The sequence below is a fragment of the Ceratotherium simum genome, chromosome 15, assembly GCF_057802395.1.
Source record: "Ceratotherium simum simum isolate JZ-2026a chromosome 15, ASM5780239v1, whole genome shotgun sequence".
NCBI lineage: Eukaryota > Metazoa > Chordata > Mammalia > Perissodactyla > Rhinocerotidae > Ceratotherium > Ceratotherium simum.
Genome location: NC_141914.1, coordinates 27,813,999 through 27,839,938, shown reverse-complemented (window position 1 = coordinate 27,839,938; position 25,940 = coordinate 27,813,999). Strand labels below are relative to the sequence as shown.

At 38.8% G+C, this 25,940-nt stretch overlaps 1 protein-coding gene across 3 annotated transcripts in view; it reads right to left on the bottom strand.

Annotated features, from left to right (window-relative positions):
- The window catches only part of PAK2 (p21 (RAC1) activated kinase 2), a 90,664-nt gene that overhangs the window by 60,187 nt on the left and 4,537 nt on the right, over nucleotides 1-25,940 (bottom strand). Inside the window, exon 1 of one of the 3 annotated variants that reach the window (XM_087439790.1) lies at nucleotides 22,106-22,385. The exons of 1 other annotated variant lie outside the window; for it this stretch is intronic. The gene's annotated coding sequence lies outside the window, so the exon portion shown is untranslated. Of the gene's footprint in view, nucleotides 1-8,214; nucleotides 8,377-22,105; nucleotides 22,386-25,940 lie in introns of those variants that run through there. One more of the 3 variants, XM_087439791.1, reaches the window with a different exon arrangement.

Here is a 25,940-nt window from a genome sequence, read left to right as displayed (position 1 = left end):
AATCAAGTTGTATACTGAAAACCAAATCACTTATCTTTTTAGTCCCTCGATTCAATCACCTATAAAATGGAATAATACCTGAACTGCTCTTCTCACAGTAAGGAGGGATGGGAGACTGCAGGTTGTGAAAAGTGCTTTGAAAATTTTTTATCTGAATTTATTATTTATTCTTTTTTTTTTTTTTTTTGAGGAAGATTAGCCCTGGGCTGACATCCGTGCCCATCATCCTCTACTTTATATGGGACGCCGCCACAGCATGGCTTGACAAGCAGTGTGTAGGGTCACACCTGGGATCTGAACCTGCGAACCCCGGGCCGCCAAAGCGGAGCACACAGACTTAACTGCTATGCCACAGGGCCGGCCCCTCATTTCTTTTTTCTCCAATGTTTTGCTACACTAGAAGAAATGTGTCGTTAATTGCAAATGATAAGACTGTCTACATAATGCAAATGGAACTAGGATAAATTACAGGGATCAACAAAAATTTAGCAAATTTGCAGTTTAAAGAGGAATATACAGAATTACATTTTTGTATACCTAACAGAAAATGAAAAAATGAGAAGGGAAAAAGACACCATTTATAATATCATTTAAAAAATGAAGTTCCTGGGCCGGCCCCGTGGCTTAGCGGTTAAGTGCACACGCTCCGCTGCTGGCGGCCCGGGTTCAGATCCCGGGCGCGCACCGACACACCGCTTCTCTGGCCATGCTGAGGCCGCGTCCCACATACAGCAACTAGAAGGATGTGCAGCTATGACATACAACTATCTACTGGGGCTTTGGCGGGGGGGGGGGGGATGAAGTTCCTAGGACAGAAGTTCCCAAACCTTCTCGTTTCATGGTGTCCTTACTATTCTCAGTAATTAATTCACACTGCCTCTAGGCCAAAAGAAATTCCTAACAGTTTCATTTATTTAGTAGTTAGATCCAAACAACTTCATTACTATTCATGACCTAAAAACTTAGTTAACTATTTGAAAAAGCAATACACATAAATTGAAAAAGAAAACAAAAACTTTAATTTCTTTCTCAATCACTTGTTGTTAGTGCCATCAAGTCGATTCTGACTCCTAGCCACCCTGTGTACAGCAGAGCAGAACCCTGCCCAGTCTTTTTGTGCCATCCTCTCACCTTCCGGCACTCTATCAGACAATGCTCCACTACTATTCAGAGGGTTTTTATGGCCAATTTTTTTAGAAGTGGGTGGCCAAGTCTTTCTTCCTAATCTGTCTCAGTCTGGAAGCTTTGCTGAAACCTGTCCATCATGGGTGACCCCTGCTGGTATTTGAAATACAGGTGGCGAAGCTTTCAGCATCACACAGCTGCCACAGAATGACAACTGACATATGGGTGGTGTGGTTTTCTAACTGGAAAACAAACCCAGACCTCAGTGGTGAGAGTGCCTAACATTAGGCACTAGACCACGAGGGCTGGCTATGTGTATTTTACCATAATCAAAAATTTAAAAGATGGGGCTGGCCCTGTGGTGTAGCAGTTAAGTGCTCGCACTCGACTACTGGCGGCCGGGGTTCGGATCCCGGGCACACACCGACGCACGGCTTGTCAGGCCATGCTGTGGCAGCGTCCTACATAAAGTGGAGGAAGATGGGCCCAGGTGTCAGCTCAGGGCCAATCTTCCTCAGCAAAAGAGGAGGATTGGCAGGGATGTCAGCTCAGGGCTGATCTTCCTCACAGAAAAAAAAAAATTTTTTTAAGAAAAAAATTTTTAAAGCTGTGTGATGGTCACATGAGTCTTCATTAGACTATTCTATCTACTTATGAATGCACTTGGAATTTTCTATAATAAAAAGCTAAATGTGTTTCACAATGCACCATATGTTCCCATAAAGAAATAAGCAAAAGACAAATAATTCAATAAATAATGAGCAAATGATATGAACAGGTATTTCATAGAAGACAACAAACAGTGAATAAATACATGAGAATATGCCCAACCCTCGTAAGAAATTGTGGAAATATAAATGAAGACCACTACCAGATGGTCTAGAAGGTGTAAACACCTTCTAGATTGGCAAAAATTAAGAAGGTTGACCAATATCAAGAGTTAGCAACGATGTAGAGCAAAGAGAATTCCCCTACGCTGCTAGCAGGAGTATAAACTGGTAAAACTACTTCAGAAAACAATTAAACAATTTGGTATTAGTTTGTAAAGTTGACTGTCTGTATATTCTGCAACTCAGCCATTTTATCCTGGATATAAATCCAAGGAACTTTTGCACATGTGCAAATTATATGAATATTCATAGTGGCACTGTCATAACAGTAAAAGAATGAAAATACCCCTGTATTAGGCTAGGCCAGGCATTGATAACAAACACCCCAATCTCAATGGTTTAACACAATAAAGGTTTATTTCTAGTGGATACTAAGCTTGAGGAAGTTAGTTCTTCTCCTTAAGGTGATTTATGGATCTAGGCTGCTGCCATCTTGAAGTTCCACTATCTTAACAAGTCACCACCAAAATGGAAGAGAGAGACTGAGGGGGCATGTGGGCTCTTAACTGTCTCAGTCCACAAGTGACATGACTCACTTCCGCCCTCCTGGTTCAACAGAACCTGCCACATGTGAGGCAATCAATAAATATCTGTTGAATGAATGCAAGAGTACAGAGGGGTAAGAGATCACCTCTATCACTTCAAAATGATTTGTGAAAGAGCATGACTGTGACTTGATAAATGACATAAAGGACAGACAGTTTCCACAGATAAAAAGTGGGGGAAGGATACTCTCGGTACTATCTACAGGTCACAAACGGCAAGCAGGCTGCACCTCAGAAGCCGCTCTTCAGCCTCAGAGCCACTCTGAATGACCCAGAGTGGCGGCTACCACATCTTCCTGTACGTTGTGATAAGAAGAATTCTGAGGCTGCATTCCACTTATGGGAGAGCATGAAATAAAATAATCCAGCAAAGACGGAGAGGCAAAAATCTCTCCTTGCTTTATGAAAACTGTTTTTTAAAAGGTGAGGAAAATTTTTAAAAAGAATATTCCTAAGCAGTATCAAATTACATACAGAGGTTTAAAAAAAGTGAACACTTAAAAGTTTCCCTTTACCCCCACCTTCCTCTCCCTTAATCCCAACTAGATTAAACTGCTAATGACAGCAATTCTGCCTTATTCTTTGTACTCCCAGCACATTGTACAGAGCTTGGCACACAGTCAGTATATGCTCAACAAATGCTTACTAAAATGGCTGAACCAAGACTAGGTGGGTAAGTAAAGTTATAGAAACAGATAGCACTGGGGGATATGCATTTTTAAAAGATACCTTAAAAAGAAAAAATGGATCTCAGTTAAATTTTAGTAATTACATCAGTGATATGAAAAGAATTTTCAAAAAATATCAAATTAAGATATTTTGGGGGCCGGCCCCCTGGCTTAGCGGTTAAGTGCACGTGCTCCGCTACTGGCAGCCCGGGTTCAGATCCCAGGTGCGCAACGACGCACCGCTTCTCCGGCCATGCTGAGGCCGCGTCCCACATACAGCAACTAGAAGGATGTGCAACTATGACGTACAACTATCTACTGGCGCTTTGGGGAAAATAATAAAAAAATAAAAGATATTTTGGGAAAATGGAGTGGTACCATGTAGACAGGCCAACCTTGAATGGGAATTTGCAGTTAAAAAGTCATCTTCAAATTATTTGTCTTCTTTAAAACTTTTTTCCTTATGAACACACCATTCTGTACACTGTGCTATTCAATATAGGTGGCCATACTAGCCATATATGGCTATTTAAATTTAAATTAAAATGAAATAAAAATAAAATTCAGTTTCTTAGTTGCAGTGACCATATTTCAAGGGCTCAGGAGTTAAGCTTTATCAGTAGAGGGCGCAAGAGAGACACTGCAGGAGAAAAGTTTTGTTTCCTGGTTCCAGCGTGCTTGCTCACCAGCCTTCTACAGGGCAAGGTGGCCAGCAGCCAGCAGCTTCCCCCTACTCTTTCCTCAGGAGGTTTCGTAGCTGAGTTAACACCTCCCCGTGAACAGCTTCCCCTGACACCCTACAGGGCAGATGTCCAGCATGTTCCGACACACCACAAGCACCATGACTTCTCTGCCATGCAGTGATCCACAGCCATGCTCTCCCCAACAAAGTCTGGATCTCAGCTCTGGGGGAAGGAAGGCTCTTTCCGGGTGCTGAGATATCAGCCCTAAGGGTAGCTCCTGGCTCCTTATTTCTGCTATTCCTATGTTCCTTAGAGTTCTATTTACTTCTTACTAGCTAATCCCTCATTATTCCATTCTCCTGTTATAGTCAATAATTCTTTCCATGTTCAAATTACTGAGTAGTTTCTCTCCTGATTGGGCCCAGAGTGATACAGTCTCATCCATTAATTTGACACTTACACACTTCTTCGAAATTTCAGTCACCTAGTTTCTAACTTTTCTTCTCTCTTTCCACAAGATTATAAACTCTTGGCTGGCAAGGAACACTTTTCATACTTCTCTGTATCAAACCGACACTAATAATGGTTTTAACACAGAGGAACCAACAAATCTTTAAACTCACATTTCAAATAATTCATAAACACTCTATACAACTTCATTAGTTTAAGGCCACTATAAACAAATAAAACACTTTCTGGTGACCCACATTGTTTCAGAATTTTCACCACCAAAAGCATAAATAATTAGGATAGCATAAGAATGCATTTCTCAGTGTCCCTAGACTATAAGGTTTCAAAGTCAGGAGCAGCCTGCATGCTTAGACCTCCTAGACCTTTTAAGACAGGCGATATTGAACTGCTCATGCTCACAGACTGTTCATGGCTACAGGGTCATAAAGGGGCTGAGCATGAATAATGCTTATTTTAGTATAAATGTGAACAATGAGGTAAGAAATTATGCTCAGTGCTAAGATGTTACAGCCAGGTGACAAATTATCTATTTACAAACAAATAAGATAATTATGTTGGAATCTCAGGGTGACATGGTTGGAATTATAAGAAGCTTTATGGTAAGCCCCCACTCTGTGCTTCTGACAAGCTAGCAGAAACTCCCCTTCAACAAGCACAACATCATCAACACTGAGGGTACCCACTACGAGGAAAACTGGGAAAGGGTCAAAAGGCTACCCTTATTGGCCCCAAACCCAATTTGCCTTGTTATCTTTTGCTGAAACTGCACATTCCAGTTTATCTTAATAAAATGTAACTAGCTTGAGTAAAATCTGTATGAAGTGCTAGTTTTCATCAAGCCTCAAAACCAGTCCGGGGCTGGCTCGATGGCGTAGCAGTTAAGTTCACAGGTTCCACTTTGGCAGCCCAGGGCTCGCTGGTTTGGATGCTGGGCGTGGACCTACTCACCGCTCATCAAGCCATGCTGAGGCGGCAGCCCACACAGAAGAGCTACAACTCTACAACTATGATATACGACTATGTACTGGGGCTTTGGGGAGAAAAAGAGGAAAATTGGCAACAGATGTTAGCGCAGGGCCAATCTTCCCCCCAACCCCCAAAAAAAACAGTCCTCTGTGGGATTACCTCAATAGCAAATGAGAATTGGGAGCCATAGCTGGAAGTGCAGAAAATACAAGAATCAAGCAATTGTCTTGAGTTCAAACATGGCAAAAGTTGCACTACTTTTCAAATGCTTTTTACTTAAATTACTAAATTACTTTAAATTAAGCCACACCACTCAAAGAGTGTTATATGGACTAGCTATCACTAGTACTCAACGAAATACAAAAATTGAGAAAAAGTGGTTAGGAACTCAGAGCAATTTGACAGAATAATTTGTTGTTGACTCTAACAACAACAACAACAAATGGAGCTTGAATTTGCTATGTCTGATTTTCCCTTCATGTCCATTGTATGGTATTTTACAAAAGCTGTTAGTCTATTACCAAAAGTTTCTGAGAAGCACTGAGATCTAAAGCACTTAATTCTGAACATACAATGCTTTCACAAAGGACACATTTCTTGAAAGATACACAAATGGCCAATAAGCACATGAAAAGATACTCAACATCATTAGCCATCAGGGAAATGGAAGTTAAAACCACAATGAGATACCACTTCATACCCATTAGGATGGCTATAATCAAAAAGACAGAGAATAACAAGTGTTAGTGAGGATGTAGAGAAACTGGTATCCTCATACACTGCTGATGGCATTACAAAATGGTGCGGTTGCTTTGGGAAACAGTCCGGTAGCTCCCCAAAAGGTTAAACATGGAGTTACCATATGACTCAGCAATTCCACTGCTCTGCATATACTCAGAAGACATGAAAATATGTTCACACAAAACCTATACACATTCACAGAAGCACTATTCATAATAGTCAAAAAGTGAAAGCAACCCAAATTTCCATTAACTGATCAACAGATAAATAAAATGTGATATATCCACACAATGGAATATTATTCAGCCATAAAAAGGAATGAAGTACTCATGCATGCTACGATATGGACAAACCTTGAAAACACTGTGCTAAATGAAAGAAACCAGTCACAAAAGACCACATATTATATGAATCCGCTTACATGTCCAGAATAGACAAATATATAGAGACAGAAAATAGATTAGTGGTTGCCTAGGGCGAGGGATGCAGTTTGGGGTAAAATGAGTGCTACTGGGTACAAGATTTCTCTTTGCAGTAATGCAAATATTCTGGAATTAGATAGTGGTGATAGTTGCAGAATCCTGTGACTATACTAAAAAAAATTCGAATTGTACACCTTTTAAAGGGTGGGTTTTATCATATATGAATTATATCTCATTTTTAAAAATTTAAGGGAAAAGAAAGAAATCACGGTGGGGCAGATGTAGATGCAGAAAGCAACAGCGACTGATGGAAACAGAGGCAGAGAAAAGATGAAGGGTTTGCCTCTGGTGAAGAAGATACTGGAAAGAATATGCTGCAGTCTCCTCAAGTAATTCAAAGAGAAAAGTTCTAAAAAATGATTTGAAGAATGGAAGCATCACTGGAATAATCACATAGCCTCTCAATGGGACCACTTGGAAGGCGACAAAACTATTTGAAGTTACACTTTTTGTTGTGTTCAGGAAAAGAATCACTTCCATGACTTCACAGCCATGCCTTCTACGTTTTATGCTGCTATTCTTCATATCTGAAAAAAAGGTTGACAGTCATCCCTGAAAAAGAAAAATGCCACCTGGATTATTTATTCTGCTAGCGAAATTTCTACATAGTAACAAAAAAATATGGGAGTAAAAAATGTTTGGTTTTCCGTTTTTAAGAAATTAACGTCCTTGGAGGAAAACAATTTTTGAAAATCATTTGTTTCAGGCTTTACAGCTCTATCATAATACCCCAATTCTCAAAACTATCCATGCCTCTCAAAACTTCTAAGTCAGCACAGCCTATGACTTAATCATTGTCATTATCCCCAAATCTACTCTTGGTCCCTCCCAGTCTATTTTTCACATGGCAGGCAGCAACCTTAAAATATATTCAACTTCATCACTTCAGTCTCCTACTTAAAGCTTTTAAGCAGATACTTAAGATAAAGCCAAGACAGTAGTCCTCCCTTATCCACCAGGGATATGTTCCAAGACCCCCAGTGGATGCCTGAAACCACCATACCATAGTACCGAACCCTATTTATAATATGTTTTTTCTTATACATACATACCTATGATAAAGTTTAATTTATAAGTTAGGCACAGTAAGAGAATAATAAGAACTCATAATAAAATAGAACAATTATAACAATATACTGTAATAAAAATTACTGTAGATCTTAGCAACTTCCGCATATGATTTTATTTCTTTTCCTTATTAAGAACTTTCACCGTTTCACTTAAAGAAGGCACTTTACAGCTTCTCTTTGGCATACCTAAATTGTTAGCATCACTACTCGTGCACCTTGGGGCCATTATTAAGTAAAATAAGGGTTACTTGAACACAAGCCCTGCGATACCTCGACAGTCGATCTGATAACTGAGATGGCTACTAAGTGACTAATGGACGGGTAGCAGATAGCATATACAGTGTGGATATGCTGGACAAAGGGATGATTCACGTCCTGGGCAGGATGGAGTGGGATGGTGCAAGATTTCATCACGCTACTCAGAACGGTGTGCAATTTAAAACTTATAAATTGTTTATTTCTGGAATTTTCCATTTAATATTTTCAGACTGAGGTTGACCGCAGGTAACTGAAACTGTGGATAAAGAGGGACTACTGTAGTACATGATCAGGCCCCTAACTTTTCAGACTCACCTCTTTGTAGTCCTTTCCTCCACAGGCTTTAAGTTTTCTCCATTCTTTCAGTTCTTCTAATAGCCATATCAGGCCCTCACACATGATCCTCCTGGAAGGTTTTCTCTTCAGAGACCAAGCATCCCATTTCTCTGGGAATGAGGGAGTTTCCCTGGGACACAGGACTTCCAGTGCTAAACCAAGGAAAGCCCTGGGCAAACCAGGATTGAGTCAGTCACTCTACTTTCTGTTTACCACCTCCACCTGTCAAACACCTACTTCAAGTACTGGCCTAAAAGTCACTTCTTCAGAAAACCTTCTCTGACACCTTCTTATCCCCATCCCATGCACATTAGTTTTCGTCCTTTGTCTTAACATTCATCACGCTGGATTTGCTTTTTTAACGTCTGTCTTCTCTAACTACGTTATAAACTCCATAAGCATGAATCCAGTATTTCACTGACCATTATATCACTAACACCTAGCATTGTGTCTAGTTCATGTGTCTATGAGAGGAGTAACTGTTGAATGAATAAATCAATGAAAGGCTTATCTGTGATGGCACTGGAGTTAAGTAAGCTTTTTTCTTTTTTAGGCTAGAGGACACTCAGGAAAATTTGAAAATATATTCACTATTCTATCTTCTTTGAGGTCACTATTCTAGGAAGCTAAGACAATTAAATGCTCCATTTATCTTGATCCTTACAACTGACGGAACTGATCCAGGAACCTCACCTTAACCACCATATATTCAAGATAAGATCAGCAGGACAAACAGTCCAAATTCTCACTACTCAATTCCTATTACAAGTATTCCTCAACTTACAAAAGATCTTGGTACTACCCAGAAGATGCGATTCAAAGCCACAGGAACAATATGTATGATGTAGTTCACGAGACAGCAAGGAGACAAGAGGGCATACAGTAGCAAGTAGTGGAAAACAGACTGGTAAGTTGAGTGGGGCCAGAAAGTCACAGGTGCTGGGCAGTAGAGAGCACCTGGAAGTTTGGGAGGTTTGGTTTTAAGTGTTTTTTATTTTAATAATAAAAGCCGGGGCCGGCCCCGTGGCATAGCGGTTAAGTGCGCGCGCTTCGCTGTTGGCAGCCGGGGTTCAGCTCCCAGGTGTGCACTGACGCACTGCTTGTTGGGCCATGCTGTGGCGGTGTCCCATATAAAGTGGAGGAAGACGGGCACAGATGTAAGCCCAGGGCCAGTCTTCCTCAGCAAAAAAAGAGGACTGGCATGGATGTTAGGTCAGGGCTGATGTTCCTCACAAAAACAAGTAGTACATGACCATTACAAAAAAACTCAAACCAGAATGAAATCTAAACAAAAAAGAATATCCATAATTCCACTTCCAGAAAGAGCTGTTTTTTATATTTTAACACTGGAAGCAGGGAAATGACATAGTTGAAGGAAATAAACCTCCTAGTAGATCTCTCCTGAGTCATTTAAACATTTATTTTGTGCCTACAGTGTGTCAGATGCTAGAGACCAAAGATCACTAAGATTTAGTCTCAATTGTGAACTCACCATCAGTGGGAAAACAGCAACAGATGACTACTCTGCAGTGAGCTAAGAGCTGATAGGGATGAGTGGAATGCAATGGAAAAGAGGACCCAGAGCCCCTATTTATATGAGTAATTAGGCAGAGAAATCAGAATCGGCTTTTGAAGGATGAGAAGGAATTTGCCAGGCAAAGAGAGAAAGGCCTCTGCATACAGAGGAAGCAGTGTGTATAAAGAAACTGTGTAATCTAAACGTGATCCTTTTTCTTTCCTCCCCTTGGCCTTCACCCAATCACTACACTAAAAAAGTGAAACAAGGATCAAGCATAAAGAAGTAAAGGGGTGAGACCCAGAAAATGCTTCAAAACTGCCTATAAGGTAGGGAATGGGGAAGCAAGGGACAATAACAGAGACTACTAAAAAAAAAACGTAGTAAGAAGAAACATGTTCAACAGTATGAAGTCTAGCTTTCCCCAAGTTTGGTCACAAATCCCAAATAGCAATTCGAAATGAAAAAAGGGGAGAGGGGCAATAAAGATATAAAAAGTGTTCAACTTCACTAGACACCAAAGAGATGCAAATTGGAACAAGATACCATTTTCCTACTATTAATCTATCATCTAAGACCTTTTACTGAAAATTCAAGGTCAACAGCAGACTATTTGATTACTTAAGTGGTTGTCTAAGTTAAACAAAAATTGGAACCGGCTTATTCTAACAAAAAATGATATCAAATCACAAGTCACCCATGTAGTTTATCCCAAATTTCCATGAAGACAATTTATATTAGATCTTTGAAGGATTTCCACTAGCTGTAAGGTCACTCCATCTTACCTGAGAAAAGATTCACGACCCAGCCACTTTCTGCTTGATAAAAAACAGTTCATCCATCTGCATAAAAGGACATGTGAAGATACCCTGTCTCTCTCTGCTAATCATCCTTCCCCAAAGTCTGCCTCAAAGAAAAACTAGTCAGTCACCCTCGCTAAGCCATTTCTTACTGCGCAGAGGCAGATTTTGTGGCAGCCAGAGTTCCTTATCTTCTCCTCTGATCTTTCTACATACATTTAGGAGACTACCATGCAAGTTCCAGAAAAGAAGCAAAGAAGTGTCTATGTGCCTATGTGTAAGGTTCAGGTGGAGCTGTGTAAGGGCAGAAAAACCTGGACTGGCACGCAGCTTCCTGGGAGGTGGAGTCCTACACGCAAAGTGCTGTGTTGAGGGTACAAGGCTAGAATCAGGAAAAGTCTTAACAGCAGCACATGCTAGAAACCAGGGCAGGATAATATCCCACCATCCTAGCCTAGAACTATCATTAGATGAATGTCTATTAATCTCTGGAACTCAGGCTAGGAGCTGTGTATTTATCCTTCAGCAATACACCTAAGAAGAGGTTTCAACCAGAATCTCAGTCAACTATTGGGGAAAGGACAATCCACAAACGTTCCTGACAAATGCACATTAGGTAATATATAACAGTTATCATTCAAGGATCAATAAGTAAGAAAAAAATCCAACACTGATCCCAGCAAAAAGTAATGCAGCACAAGGAAGAGGGAAAATTCCCCTTCACAGAGAAGCAGAGCTTGACTTAGAAGGTGAACTACTTCAGGACACAGAACTAACTTTCAAACACTGTTTGGCAACTCTATGAAACAGGTATATATGGAGAGAGAAGACCAAATGAAATGAGAGTAATTTAAGAAGAAAAGGGAACAGGGTAAATTTTTAAAGGATGCAAAGAAACTAAAATTTCAATAGCACAAATAAAGCCTACGATGGAGGTGATAAAGGAAAATCAAATGAGTAATAGGAACATAGATTTGAGAAGCTCACACAAAGGAGAAATGATAAGCTAACCTAATTACTATAAGTGTTTGCAAGGAAGAAAAGAGAACTAAAATACAATAGCCAAAAATATTTCTGGAAATGAGAAAAGAACCAAGTATGAAGATTGTAAGGAGCTAATGTATCAGACAACACTAAGGAACATGTACAAGACACAATCTGTCAAAATATTTCAATAAAAAGCAAAAGAAAAAATCTGACCACTATCAGGCACAGAAAGCTCTAAAACAAAATGATTAACGCAAGATGACACAGAATGATATCTACAGAATTTCTGAGGACCTTAGTGATCTAATAATTATTAAATATGCCTTTCAGTTACTCCCACTAAAAATATTAGCTGAAAATCTATGCTAGCTGACACACCTAATGAATCAATTTAAATGTAAGATTGAGAAAAACAGCAATGACCAGCAAATCCATCTAAATAAAGTTTAAATAATTTATGTTAACACAACGTAATTACTAAGACAAAAGTCTTATAAGAAGATGAAGTTAAAAACATAAAATGTACAAAAAGTATACTGACAATATTCTAAGTCCCCAAGCTCACTATGGAAGGGAAAAGCAGATTAAATGAGGGTGGGTTAACAGAAAAAACTAGTCTTCAGATGCAGAAAGAATCAAAATATAATTTTCTGACTGACAAATCAGAAAATTTTATTTTTTTTAGATTTACACTTATATTCATTTAAACTATAAATTAGTGGACTTTAAAAATAGGATGTATACATGCCAAACATCTGAAATAAAAGCAAACCAAATACAATTCACAAAGCAAAAAAATAGAAAACATCAACAGATCACTGGATAAATAAAATGTGGTATATACATACAAGGGACTATTATTCAGCCATAAAAAGGAATGAAGTACTAATACATGCTACAAACATGAATGAACCTTAAGAACATTACGTTACATGAAATAAGCCAGAGACGAAAGAACAAATATTGTATGATTCCACTTATATTAATCATCTAGAATAGGCAAAATCATAAGAGACAGAAAGTAGATTAGAGGGATTGGGGGTAGAAGTACAGAAAGTAGATTAGGGGTTAGGGGAGGGAAGAATGGGGAGTTAGTGTTTAACAAGTAAAGAGGTTCAGATGGGGAAGGAAGATAAAGAAGTTCCAGAGATGGACGGTGGTGATGGTTGTACAACAATGTAAACGTACTTAATGCCAAAGAACTGTACACTTAGAAATGGTAAAGACGGTAATCTTATGTTATGTATATTTTACAACAATTAAAGAAGCAGCAGTGAATCATTAAAAAACAGAAAGCATTAATTAACATGCTTAATTAACAGAATTCATTATGACAATAAACATAAATGTTTTAAGCATTCATTTTGAATTAAAACAAAAATAAACTACATGTAATTTAAAAGAGACACAACTGAACCAAAATGGCATGGAAAGACAAAGTTGGATAATTTATTGAACAAAGATAATACAGACAGGAATTTAAAATAAGCAAAATACAAGACTCAGAAAGATTAAATATGACAATCATTTTTATTGGTTAGGTGTAAACCATAATGAAGGTCTTTAGCAGTATAGATCTTATACATGCATCAAATAATACTGCATCAAAAACCATGATAAAAATTATTAGTCAAGAGAATGAGAAGACAAGCCACAAACTGGTAGAAAATATTTGGAAAAGAAATATCTGATATAAAGGACCATTACCCAAAATATTTTAAAAATTCTTAAAACTCAACAGGAAAATGAACAACCCAATTAAAAAATGGGCAGAAGATCTGAAGGGACACCTCACGAAAGATGATATACAAATGGCAAAGAAGCATGTGAAAAAACGCTCAGCATCACAAATCATTAGGGAATTGCAAATTAATAATGAGATACCACTACACACCTAGTAGAATGGCTAAACTCCAAAACACTAACAACATCAAATGCTGGTGAGGATGGTGAGCAACAGGAACTCTCATTCACTGTTGGTGGGAAAGCAAAACAGTACAGCCACTTTGAAAGACAGGTTTGCTGTTTGTACAAAACAAAACACTCTTACCATACAATCCACCAACTGTGCTCCTTGGTATTTACTCAAATCAGCTGAAAACTTATGTCTATACAAAACCTAAACACAGATATTTATAGCATCTTTATTCATAATTACCAAATATGGAAGCAACCAAGACGTCCTTCAGTAAGTGAATGGATAAAGAAACTGTGGTTCATACAGACAACAGAATACTATTCAGCACTGAAAAAGAATGAGCTATCAAGCCATGAAAAGATATGAAGGAACTTAAACGCCTATTGCTAAGTGAAAGAAGTCAAGTTGAAAAGGTTACATACTGTGTGATTCCAACTATATGACATTCTGGAAAAGACAATACTATGGAGGCAGTAAAAGCATCAGTGGTTGCCAGGGGTTAGGGAGAAGGGAGAGATGAACAGGTGGAGCACAGGGTATTTTTAGGATTGGGAAACTACTCTATGAGATACTGTAATGGTGGATATATGTCATTATCCAACATTTGCCCACGTTCATAGAATGGGCACTACCGAGAGTGAACCCTAATGTAACCTATGGACTTTGGTTGATAATGATGTCTCAATGTCAGTTCATCAATTATAACAAATATACCACATATCACAGATGTTGATGGTGGGGGAGGATGAGTGGAGGGAGGAGCTCGGGGTATACGAGAACTCTGTACTTTTTGCTCAGTTTTGCTGTGAACTTAAAATTGCTGTATAAAGTCTATTAATTAAAAAACATAAAAATTACAAAATCATTAAAAATAAAAGAAACCGACACTCTTTACTTAACCAACACATACTTATGAGATACCTACTTGTTCTAAGCTCTGAACAGAATAGCAAAGAAATAAAAAAACATGTAAATGAAAAAAAAAAAAACAACTTCAGATGGAAGTGCCGTAAACAAAAACACAGAAGGTTAACAACTTAGATACTGAGCAGGGGTAGGTGAAGACTATTTTAGATGGCTGATCAGGGAAGGCCTCTTCAAAACAGTGACTATGAAGGGAAGACAGTATTTAGGCAGAAGGAGCAAAAATGTAAAGTTCCCAATGTGAGAAAGAACTTCTCAGAAACAATGCTACCTCTTAGTCTTTGACAGATTAAGATTAAATAATTAATAATGGCAAGTGTTATAATTAATAAGAACTATTAATAAATAATAAATCAAATAAGATAATTTGAATAATTGAAGTTTAATTAACAGATTATATATATATATAAATGTACCCCACAGGGACTGGCCCGGTGGCTCAAGCGGTTGGGTCCACGCACTCCGCTGCAGCGGCCCAGGGTTTGCCGGTTCAGATCCCGGGCGCGCACCGATGCACTGCTTGGCAGGCCATGCTGTGGCGGCATCCCATATGAAGTGGAGGAAGATGGGCTCGGATGTTGGCCCAGAGCCAGTCTTCCTCAGCAAAAAAAGAGGAGGATTGGCAGATGTTAGCACAGGGCTGATCTCCTCACAAAAAAAAAAATGTACCCCACAAATAGAAAGTGTTCTTTTAAAGTTTTCACAGAATATTTACCAAATTGGATTATGCTTTAAGTCATAAAGAAACCCTCGATAAATTTAAAAGATATTTTAAAAGACCACAGTCACTGACAACAATGAAAGAAGAGAGTAAACAGAACTGTCCTAAAGACAAGTCAAAGAGAAAATCAAACCAGATCAACTATTTGAAAAGAAATGAATATAAGAACATCATTCATGTAAATTTTAGAATGCAGCCAAAGCTGTACTCACAGGCAAATTACGAGCATTAAATGTTTTCATTATTTAAAAAAAAGAACTAAAAATGTATTGCATCAGAAAAAGTATAACAAAAAAAAGAAGAAAAGCAAGAGGAGCAAAATAAAGAGAAAAGTTTAGAAATCAAGGAATCACAAAACAGAAAACCAACAGAATAAATCTCAAAGCTGGTTATTAAAAACCACTAAGCAAACATTTGACAAATCAAATCAAAAAAAATAACAAAATCACTAAAAAAAGATGGAAATGAACACCACAGATTTTAATTACATACACCGATATAATAATAAATTTTAAAATCTTAAAATATATATATAATCTGGGGAAATACAAATTATCACAATTGACTCATGAATAACTAAGGATTCCTCAACAGACTACAGAACTAACTACGTAAGTTATCAAATGGCCTGTATACTCTTATTAAACTAAATTGCTATGAGATTCTCCTCTATCCTTTCAATAAATTCTGTACACTCAACTAACATGAGTAGGGTTTTGGTTCCTCATAATATATGCTTTAGGGTACCTTTGGTTATTAGCAAATTTATTATTATATACCTTTATCAGATGTAGTTAAAACAAGAAAAACCTTATCATCACCTAAACAAGTGTTATAAAAACATTTGATAAAATTCAGAAGCCATTCCTATTTTTTGTGAAGTAGAAACAGAATAAAACAATAAAGAATCTCTCTTTAAAACCAACAGCTGCCATCATCCTTCATTGTAAAAATACCAGAGACATTCCAAGACAATTATCACCTCTCTTATTCAAGCATGTCTTGGAGATTCTGGCCAATGTAAGAAAGACCTAAAATAGAAATAAATATTGTGACTATTGAAAAGGAAGCAAAAGTTACTATTATTTTCAGATAAGACAATAAACCTGCAAAACAAAAGTAAATAAAATTTTATTGAAGTCCAGTAAGACAATAAAAATAATAATGAGGGGCCAGCCCGGTGGTTAGTAGCGGTTAAGTTTGCACACTCTGCTTTGGCAGCCCAGGGTTCACCAGTTCGGATCCCGGGCTTGGACCTACTCACTGCTCATCAAGCCATGCTGAGGCGGCGCCCCACACAGAGCAACTAGAAGGATGTACAACTTTGGCATACAGCTATCTACTGGGGCTTTGGGGAGAAAAAAGGAAAAACAGAGGAAGACTGGCAACAGATGTTAGCTCAGGGCCAATCTTCCTTAAAGAAAATAATTAAAATAATAATACTAATAGTGAACACAAAAATTTAGTTACTCCTCTATACTTATTAGAAATAACAGAATTAAAGCAAATTATCAAAAACAAAATTAGTTATAATTTAAACAAGAAATGCAAAATAAATTGTATTTTTATTTGCCTAGTAATAAGGACATTTTATTAATTTAATTAAGAATTATGGTCGTTTTGATAAGCATAGCAATAAAATGGGATTCACATTGCTAGTGATGGTATACATCAAAACTTTTCTGAAGGGTAATGTAAGACTTTTAAATGCTTATACCCTTTCACTCAGTAATTACACTTCTAGAAAAATATTATAAAGTAATTATCAGCCATAAATAGAAAGATATTCACTACAGCATTATTAATATAAAATATTAGAAATAAGTTACACATTCAGCAATAGGAAAAGAGTGAAACTAAGGCATGACTGCACAATGGAATTTTAATAAACATTAAAAAATCATTTTTTAAGAAGAATTTTTAAGACGAACAAAGAGCAACTTTCAAAGTTTAATGTTAAGTTAAAAAATCAAGAGCCAGCCCTGCTGGCCTAGTGGTTAAAGTTTGGCGCTCTCACCAATTCAGTGGCCTGGACCACACCATTCATCTGTCAGTTGCCATGCTGTGGATAGTGGCTCACACAGAAGAACTAAAAGGCCTTACAACAACTAGGATATACAACCACGCACTGGGGCTTTGGGGGGGGGGAATCAAGACAGCAAATTATACAGAATATGATTCCAATCCTATAAAAGTAAAACATGTACACACACATATATAAAGAAGAAAAAGTACTGGCAGGAAACATACCAAAATATCAACAGTAGTTATCCATAGGTAATGAAATAAGAAGCAAGTTTTTTAAACTTTATTCTTTTCAAATATTTAATCAGGAAGGTGCAAAAATTTCAGGAAGTATTTACAACAGAGATACTTTACCAAACATCTGGCTACATTTCCACTATTATAGCTGTCAATGTAACTCCTTATTCTTTAATAATTTGCTCTTTACAGCACTTCAAATTTTGTCTAACTTGGCTTTATCCCATCTTTTGTTGCTCACATGTTTCTTATATATTAATTCTGCTTCATTCATAAGCCTATAAGTGACTAAAAAACATCTCAAAATTTAAAGGCACAGGAATTAATTTTTTTAAAGCTGAGATTATATCTTAAAATGCTCCTTGTTCTTATCAAATAAATGCAAGACCAAAATAAAATCTTCTATCTTTCCAGAAGCTACTAAACATTTACATGAAAAAATATTACCAATGTAATAGCTTGATCAGAAAGATGTAAGGAAGAACTCAGTAGTATGGGTTAAGAGTGCCCTGTATGCATATGTATCTATGTGCATCACTTTTAACCCACACTACTGAGCTCTTCCTTGCACCTCACTCTTTGATTAGTTTCAACTGACAAAAATTGAGAAATAACTCTCATTTCCAGATGAATCACTCATGCATTCAGTATACTGCAAATGAAAATTATGTATTAACATGTTAAGAAAATATATCAAAACAATAAGAATATCGAAATCATAGTGGAGATCAGGAAAGACTCCCAAAGAAAGCTACAGTGAAAAGCTGAAATTTGAAAGATGAGGATGAACTAGGTAGATGACATGAGATAGCGGTCAAAGAGGGTCATTTTTTTCCCTTTTCAGATGTGATGCTTACAATAAAACCATAACAATATTCCTCTCTGAATCTCTACAATGTGACTAATTTTCACACCAACCTCAAGCTCCTAAAATATTTTTATACCTGTATTTTATCTCAGTAGCCAAATTATTTTATATTTTTAAAACTCTCTTACCACATCACACACAAAAAAAAAATTCCACAAGAATTAAGATTAAAATACAACAATTATTAAAAGTAACAGAAGAAAATATAGAAGAATGTTTTCTAAAAAAGGTGAAATGGAGAGGGGCCAGCCCCGTGACTTAGTGGTTTTAAGTGCGGTGCTCCTCTACTGGAGGCCCGGGTTCAGATCCTGGGCACACACTGACGCACCGCTTGTCAGGCCATGCTGAGGCGGCGCCCCACATACAGCAACTAGAAGGATGTGCAACTATGACATACAGCTATCTACTGGGGCTTTGGGGAGAAAAAGGGAAAAAAAAAGGAGGAAGATTGGGGGGCTGGCCCGGTGGCGCAAGCGGTTTTCAAGCAGTTAAGTGCGCATGCTCCGCTGCGGCGGCTTGGGGTTCTACACCGACGCACCGCTTGGCAAGCCATGCTGCGGCACCGTCCCATATAAAGTGGAGGAAGATGGGCGTGGATGTTAGCCCAGGGCCAGTCTTCCTCAGCAAAAAAAAAAAAAAAAAAAAGAGGAGGATTGGCAGATGTTAGCGCAGGGCTGATCTTCCTCAGAAAAAAAAAAAAACAAGGTAAAAACTACACACACGGTGCTTATTTCTAATTGCATAAAGAAAACAAAATTGTTAACAGCAGGTACCTCTGAGGAACGGGACTAGAAGTGAGGAAAGAGTAATTTTCAATTTTACTCTAAATAATTGACTTGAGGAAAGAGTAATTTTCAATTTTACTCTAAATAATTGACTTGCTTGAACCTTTTATAATAAGCATGTACTGCTTTTGGAATTTAATTTTAAAACAAGGAAAAAACACTATTTATTTTCTCTGAGGGCTGAGACTAAAGTGATTTTTGTCCTATTTCTTAATAATTTTCACTATTTTCCAAATTTTCTAGGAGAAAAGAAATATGTAGACATTTTAAATCTGAGAAACTTGCACTCCAAAAACGTGTATTTTATTTCAGTGGTGAAAGTAGGTTTTATTCCCGAAAAATAATTTTTAATTTAACAGTTATGGTCTCAGAAACTTGGTCCTGAGATTCCAACCTCTTTCAGAAAGCAGTCTTAAATCTAAGTTTGGGAGTCTAACATTTGCTGTAGAAGCAATTATATGTAAAACTTATTTTAGAATAGAATATTAACTAATGTTTATTAAGCACTTCAGCACTGCATTTGCTAAGTCCGTTACCTGCATTACATCATTTGCTCTAAGTAGCCCTATGAAATTTGTATTATGTTGTCGTCATTATTAACCCCCATTTTACAGAAGAAAAAAACAAGTTTTGAAAAGAATGTGTATCTTGCCCGCGGACAAGTAGAAGAGCCAGGATTCAAATCAGGTCTCCAGCTCCTCACCACTAGGGATTCATGGAATGATAAGTACTAATGTACCTCAGAGATAATAGGCTAGAACTCTGAAATCCTGCACGAATGTTCAGACTGACCACTCTTAATCAGGTTAGTGATCCTAAAATGAAGAAGTAGTAAAACTCAATTCTGATCACAGAAGAAGTATTTCTTCAGGGCAATGGGGGCTATTTTTTCCTTCTTTTTCTGCTTCTATCAAGGTACAAGAAGGAGACAGGGGACAACTCAGATTTATAAGTAACTTAAACCCTCCCTCCGATTAGTCTGGAATTAGCCCTCTAACTAACTGAAAGGGCTTTTGAAAACACATTGATCAGAACCCCAAAGCTTTAAAGCTTGAACAAGGCCGAGTTTCAAGTTTTAATCAAAAGTAGAAAATTCAGAAAGGCAAAAGAAATGTTAACTTCAAATATTAGAATGATCAATATTGACAGATTAAACATAGGAAGGATTTAACAGTACCTACTTATTTTATCCTTAGCTATTTGAACAAATTCTTTTTAAAAAAGTATAATTGAAAGTTTATCCTTAGCTACCTGAAATAGTTCTAAGTTTTCACTTTAAAAAAGTATAATTGAAAAGAAATATACACCACTGTTAACCATGTATACTTGGAAACCTGCCTTTCACAAAGATCAGAGAACCATAGGAATCCCTATTCATTTGTTTAGTAGATATACGCCAATTCCAAACTTACTGTTACTTTATGAATTTGGGTTTGCAAGGTTAGTATTAAATGTCACAAAGCCCAGAAGAATAACTCTCTCTTTGGATAATGGTAAACCAGGAATCAAGGCACTAAGGGACGCAGAATATCCAGGAACTCTTCCTTAATAAAAGTATCTGCTTATAGAAAGAACTGGCAGAGAAGCTGGCATCAACAGACCAAGTTTCACACCCCAACATTTCTATACCTTAACCCCTTAAATCTACATATAATACAGGTTGAAAACATTTTAAGGGTCATTTTTCATAATGCAAATCAGTGTTCTTGGCTGATTGCTAAAAGATTTAAAAGCCAAGGATAAAAGAGTTGCTTTAAATCAATACCCTTAATAGGAGAACATGAACAAAGTTTTTCATTTATATAGACATATGTAAAAAATATACAGAAGTTAGTATGAGTGTGTTTTACAAAATACCACAGAGCTTCTGGCAAAGTAGACAAGTTCTAACCTGCTTTAGAAATTACTATTCACTGCCTTCATCTCAATCTAACTTCGATGTTATTCATTTGGATAACCTTACAAAAACAAAACCCCCAGAGCAAATTCTTGTACATTTCAATATCCTGCCTACTTATAAGAGCGGAAGAGTCAAACAGAGCAGGGGAAAAAACGTGACGTGCACAACCTTGATCCAAAACACAGCTCGTCGTAGTCTAATTTTAGGCCTAACCATTTTGATTGTCTTTTTACAGAGGTTAAAGAAGAAAACAAAAAAGTAGAGCTCACTTGTAAAGTAGAACTGAGATAATTATGGGGGTTGGCATTATTTATCAAGGAGGAAACAAATCATGCTCACACTGCACAGAGTAGTCCCATTAAAACTGAGACATAAGGATGGGTACAACCTCACAACAACTGACAATGGCAATTACTTTCACACTTCAGTTCTTGGATGACTTTACCTTTAAAGAATTAGTCAAAAGGTTGAGTCCACCGAGGAATTTGTGGCAACGTTTTGTGAGTGTTTTAAAGAAAGCCAAACATGGTGAAAAGCCAACCTTCACCTAAGTTACCTAAGAAGCAAATATTCACCTCCTGGCTGAAGATCAAACAAGAATCACAAAAAGATCTGCAAGTTCTGTTTTTAAGGGGAGGCCCTGAAACCCTCAGAAAACTATACTTTTCCACTAATGAGGAATATGGAAGAGATTAGAGATTGTAGTTTAGAAAAGAGTAAGGGACTCGAGACAATACGCCTGAGCAATGAAACTAGGACGTACTGAGGAGTAGCAAAGAGGGGCTGGGATTCAGAAAAAGAGGAAAAATCGAGGAAGAAAACCGGAGACGTCTGGTCGAACACTAAAGTAAACGGAGAAAAGGAGGAGGCTGAAACGCGAGGAAGGGAGACCCAGACAGGCAGAGCCTGTGGCGCGACACGGCTCAGGGCAGGGCTGAGTCCAGGAAGAGTTAGACCTCACCAGCCCAGCAAGCTTCCCATTTTGGGCTAAAGCCGAAGAAGAAAACAGCCCTAGGGAGCAGACAATGAGCCACCGCCCCAGGAGCCGCGGCCCCGGGCACGCAGGTGGCTGCTTCCCCGGCCCTGCGCGGGGCAGGTCGGCTCCCGGGCCGCTCGCGCCGGCCAGGCCGCGGAGAAGGAAGGAAGAAGGAGAGCGACGGCCCGCGCCCCGGCCTGGCTGCACACTTACCCAGGCGAGGAAAGGTCCCCGCCCCAGCGAGGCGCCTCCGTCCGAGCTCCCGCCGGGCTCTGGAGCCGCCCCGGGCAAGCGCGCGGCGCGGGGCGGGGACGGGAGGGAAGAGGAAGCGGGACGGGAAGAGGAGCCGCGCTGGAGCGCAGCCGCTGCTACCGCTAGGCCGAGCGGCAGCCGAGCCCCGCGGGCGCCGGGAGGGGAGGGCAGGGAGCCTTCGGCAATGGCGACGGCCCGGGCTGGAGGGGAAGCGGAACAACCACCGCCGCCGCGCGTGGCCACAACCCTGGGGGAGGGCGACGGCGGGGAGCGGGCGGGGCGGGGCCAGACGCCGCCCTCCCGGCCCGAAGGCCGGAGCTCCACGGGGCGGAGACGGGCCCCGCCTCCCAATGGCGGGCTCGCGCAGGGGCTGCTGAGACTTGTAGTTTGAAGATGTGTGGGGCCGCTCCTGCTTGGTTTGGGTTTTTTTGGTCTTCTTTACATTGAGAGACAGCCAGTCCCTCATTTAATTCAGCATTGTCTCCCGTCAGGTCTGGGCCAACCAAAGATGCTGACAGACGACTGCTGTTACATGAATCTGCTCCAGGACATTTGTTTCTGGGAATTTAGGCATTATCCATTTTGCTGTTTACCTACAAACTCTAACTATATTTTGCTGCAGAATTAAGTCCCACATCCTTGCAAATTAAAGCCTTCATGTTTTATCCATGGAGGAGTTCATCCATGTATTCACTAATTCTACAAATATTTCAGTGTCTAATATGTATCAGACACTGTCAGGCATCAGGGATCCAAGGAGTGAACACGAGTCACTTTGCCTTTGTGAAGCTTACAAATATGAAAATACAATAATTTAAAATAGTGATATCTGGTATGAGGAAAAAACTGGGGAGACTACTTTGAATAAGGCGGCCAGAGAACGCATCCTTAAGGTGACATTTAAGCTGAGAACAGAAAGAGAGTCAGGAGAAGCACCTAGAAGAAAGCATGGCAGGCAGAATGAGGAAGAAAAGGGCTTGCTATGGTCAGTTAAGGTCTGTGTAGCTGTAGCTTAGTGCAAGAAGGATAGCACAGATGAGAAAACACTAAGAGTAGATAAGATTCAGGTCAGGAACCATCTTGAATGCCATGGTAAGAGTTTGGGCTTTATTCCAAAAAGCTATTAAAGAGTTTAAGCAAGGAAGTGATGTTATCTGGTTTACACTTTAAGATCACTAGATTGCCATGTAGAGAATGGAGTAGAGAGACACAAGAAGGAAAATGAACTAGGGAGGCAGTAATCATGACTGATACTAGGGAGATACCAGTAGAAATGGAGAAAGGTAGCCAGATTGTTTATCTATAAATGTAGAGCAAAAAACTCAATTGATATGGAGAGTACAAGAGAAAAATGAATCAAGGAGCAATATGGCACACTATTAGATAACCTAAAAATAGTCCCATTATTAAACACACAGAAATGCTGGATTAAATAAAACATCCTTTCAAAGGCATAACTAAGCTTTCAAGAAAGAAAGAGGAATACCTCTGACAGTCTTCCAAACTCTACACTCAACCCAAAGAGGGAACAAGAAACCAGAGTGGTAAGCAGGGCAGTGAAGCCATGGTTGTGTTGAGGGTATCTACTTATCTCTGAACTCTCTATGCTTTTACTGGCTGCACAGGAGATAGACCAAAGACAAGGCCTTGTGCCTATACAAGGAGTTGGGACTGTGATCCTGCATAAGGCTGGGAAACTCAAAGGGCTATACTCTCCAATAACAGAGTAGGAAAAAAGAAACCTCCTCTATCAGCCCAGAGAGACAAGCAGACATTTGTATGTTTTAGCCTGGACTTGGCATGCAGGGGGGAATAAAATTTCCCTTTAGAATTCATAACCACAAACTTTCCCTCACATGGGTTTGAAAGTTCAAATTTATAGGACCTACACTGTCCAGGAAACCTCAAGTTAAGAAAGTGGTTCCAGGCTGATAGTGCTTGGAGGCCTAGAAGAAAAAAATACAAATCCTCACTGCACAGGTTCACTCTCAACCCAGGTCTGAAAGGATTTTCACAGATAAACAGGATTTCAAAAGCTAAACATAAGCACCCAAAATGTAATTACAATACACCTGAGAAAATAAGCCACCATGGGTGAATCAACAGAAACCACAAACAGAATGATGAAGCCTATGACCTGTAGATATTGGAAGTATTGATTACAGAATATAAAATAAGTTTATTAAAATGATTGAAGTAAGACAGGAGCAAGAAACAAGATACTACATTTAAAAAATGATCAAGCAGGCCGGCCCTGTGGCTTGGTGGTTAAGTGCGCACGCTGCGATGCTGGCGGCCCGGGTTCGGATCCCGGGTGCGCATCGAGGCACCACTTCTCTGTCCATCCTGGGGCCGAGTCCCACATGCAACAACTGGAAGGGTGTGCGGCTGTGACATACAACTATCTACTGGGGCTTTGGGGGCAAAAAATAAATAAAAAAAATAAAAAATAAAAATAAAAAATAAAAAATGATCAAGCAGCTTTGAAAAGGAATCAAGTAGAACTTCTAGAAATAAAGAATATAATAATTGAGGGCCAGCCCCGTGGCTTAGCGGTTAAGTGCGTGCGCTCTGCTGCTGGCGGCCTGGGTTCGGATCCAGGACGCGCACCAACGCACCGCTTCTCCGGCCATGCTGAGGCCGCGTCCCACATACAGCAACTAGAAGGATGTGCATACAACTATCTACTGGGGCTTTGGGGGGAAAAAATAAATAAATAAATAAATAATTATAAAAAGAATATAATAATTGAAACCAAAGCCAATATTTGGGTTAAATAGCAGATTACATACAATTGAAGACAGAATTAGTAAACTGGAAGACAGATCTAAAGAAATTACTGAGAGCAGCCCAGAGACACAGGATATATGAAAGAAAGATTAAGAACCATGGTGATAGATTGTAAAGGTCTACCATATGCCTAACAAGAACTCCAGCAGAGGGATGAGAGAAAACAAATGAAGCAGTATATGATGAGATGATGACTAAGAATTTATCAGAATTGATTCAAGACAAGAACATTCAGATTCAAGAAGCAAAGTGAATCCCAACCAGGATAAGTAAAAGAAATCTTCTCAAATACAGCAAAGTGAAACTGCAGAATACCAAAGATGAAGCAACCAGAAAGACAACACACACTGTACAAAGAAACAACTATTAAAATTACTGCAGATTTCTCAATTGCAACAATGCAGAGTGCCAGATGACAATGGAAAAATATTTTCAAAGTACCAAGAGAAACAAACCAAATTCAGAAGTATACACCTAGAGAAATTATCAGTCATATGAGGGTGAAATAAAAATATCATCAAACAAAAACAGAGATCTACTAAAGGAACTCCTTAAAAAGATACAATTCAGGAAGAAAGTGATCCTAGAAGTAAGGTCTAAGATGCAAGAAATCAGATAAATAGCTAAACCTATGATCCTATCACTGATTAGGACAATCCTGAAGAGCATACTTAGTCCATATTATTTCATTTTCTCACAGCCTATCAAACCCTACATTCAACTACCTGCAGAAGCATATTTTGTAAGTTGGGGGGATAACACAGATAGGTGTTGATCACCTCACCCTAACTTCTTTATCTCCATATCATATCAATCAGCATTAATTATCAAAATATAGAAGAGTAGCTTGAAATGAAGAGAATATCTGACTAGGATAATCCTTCAACTCATTATATTCTGAAATCATTAGAGCTGCAATAGATCCTTCCAGTTCCCAAGCCATGTATGTACCACCCTCCATGAGATCTAGTTAAATAATCTAAGTTCCTGGTAGAGTGGCTCGCTC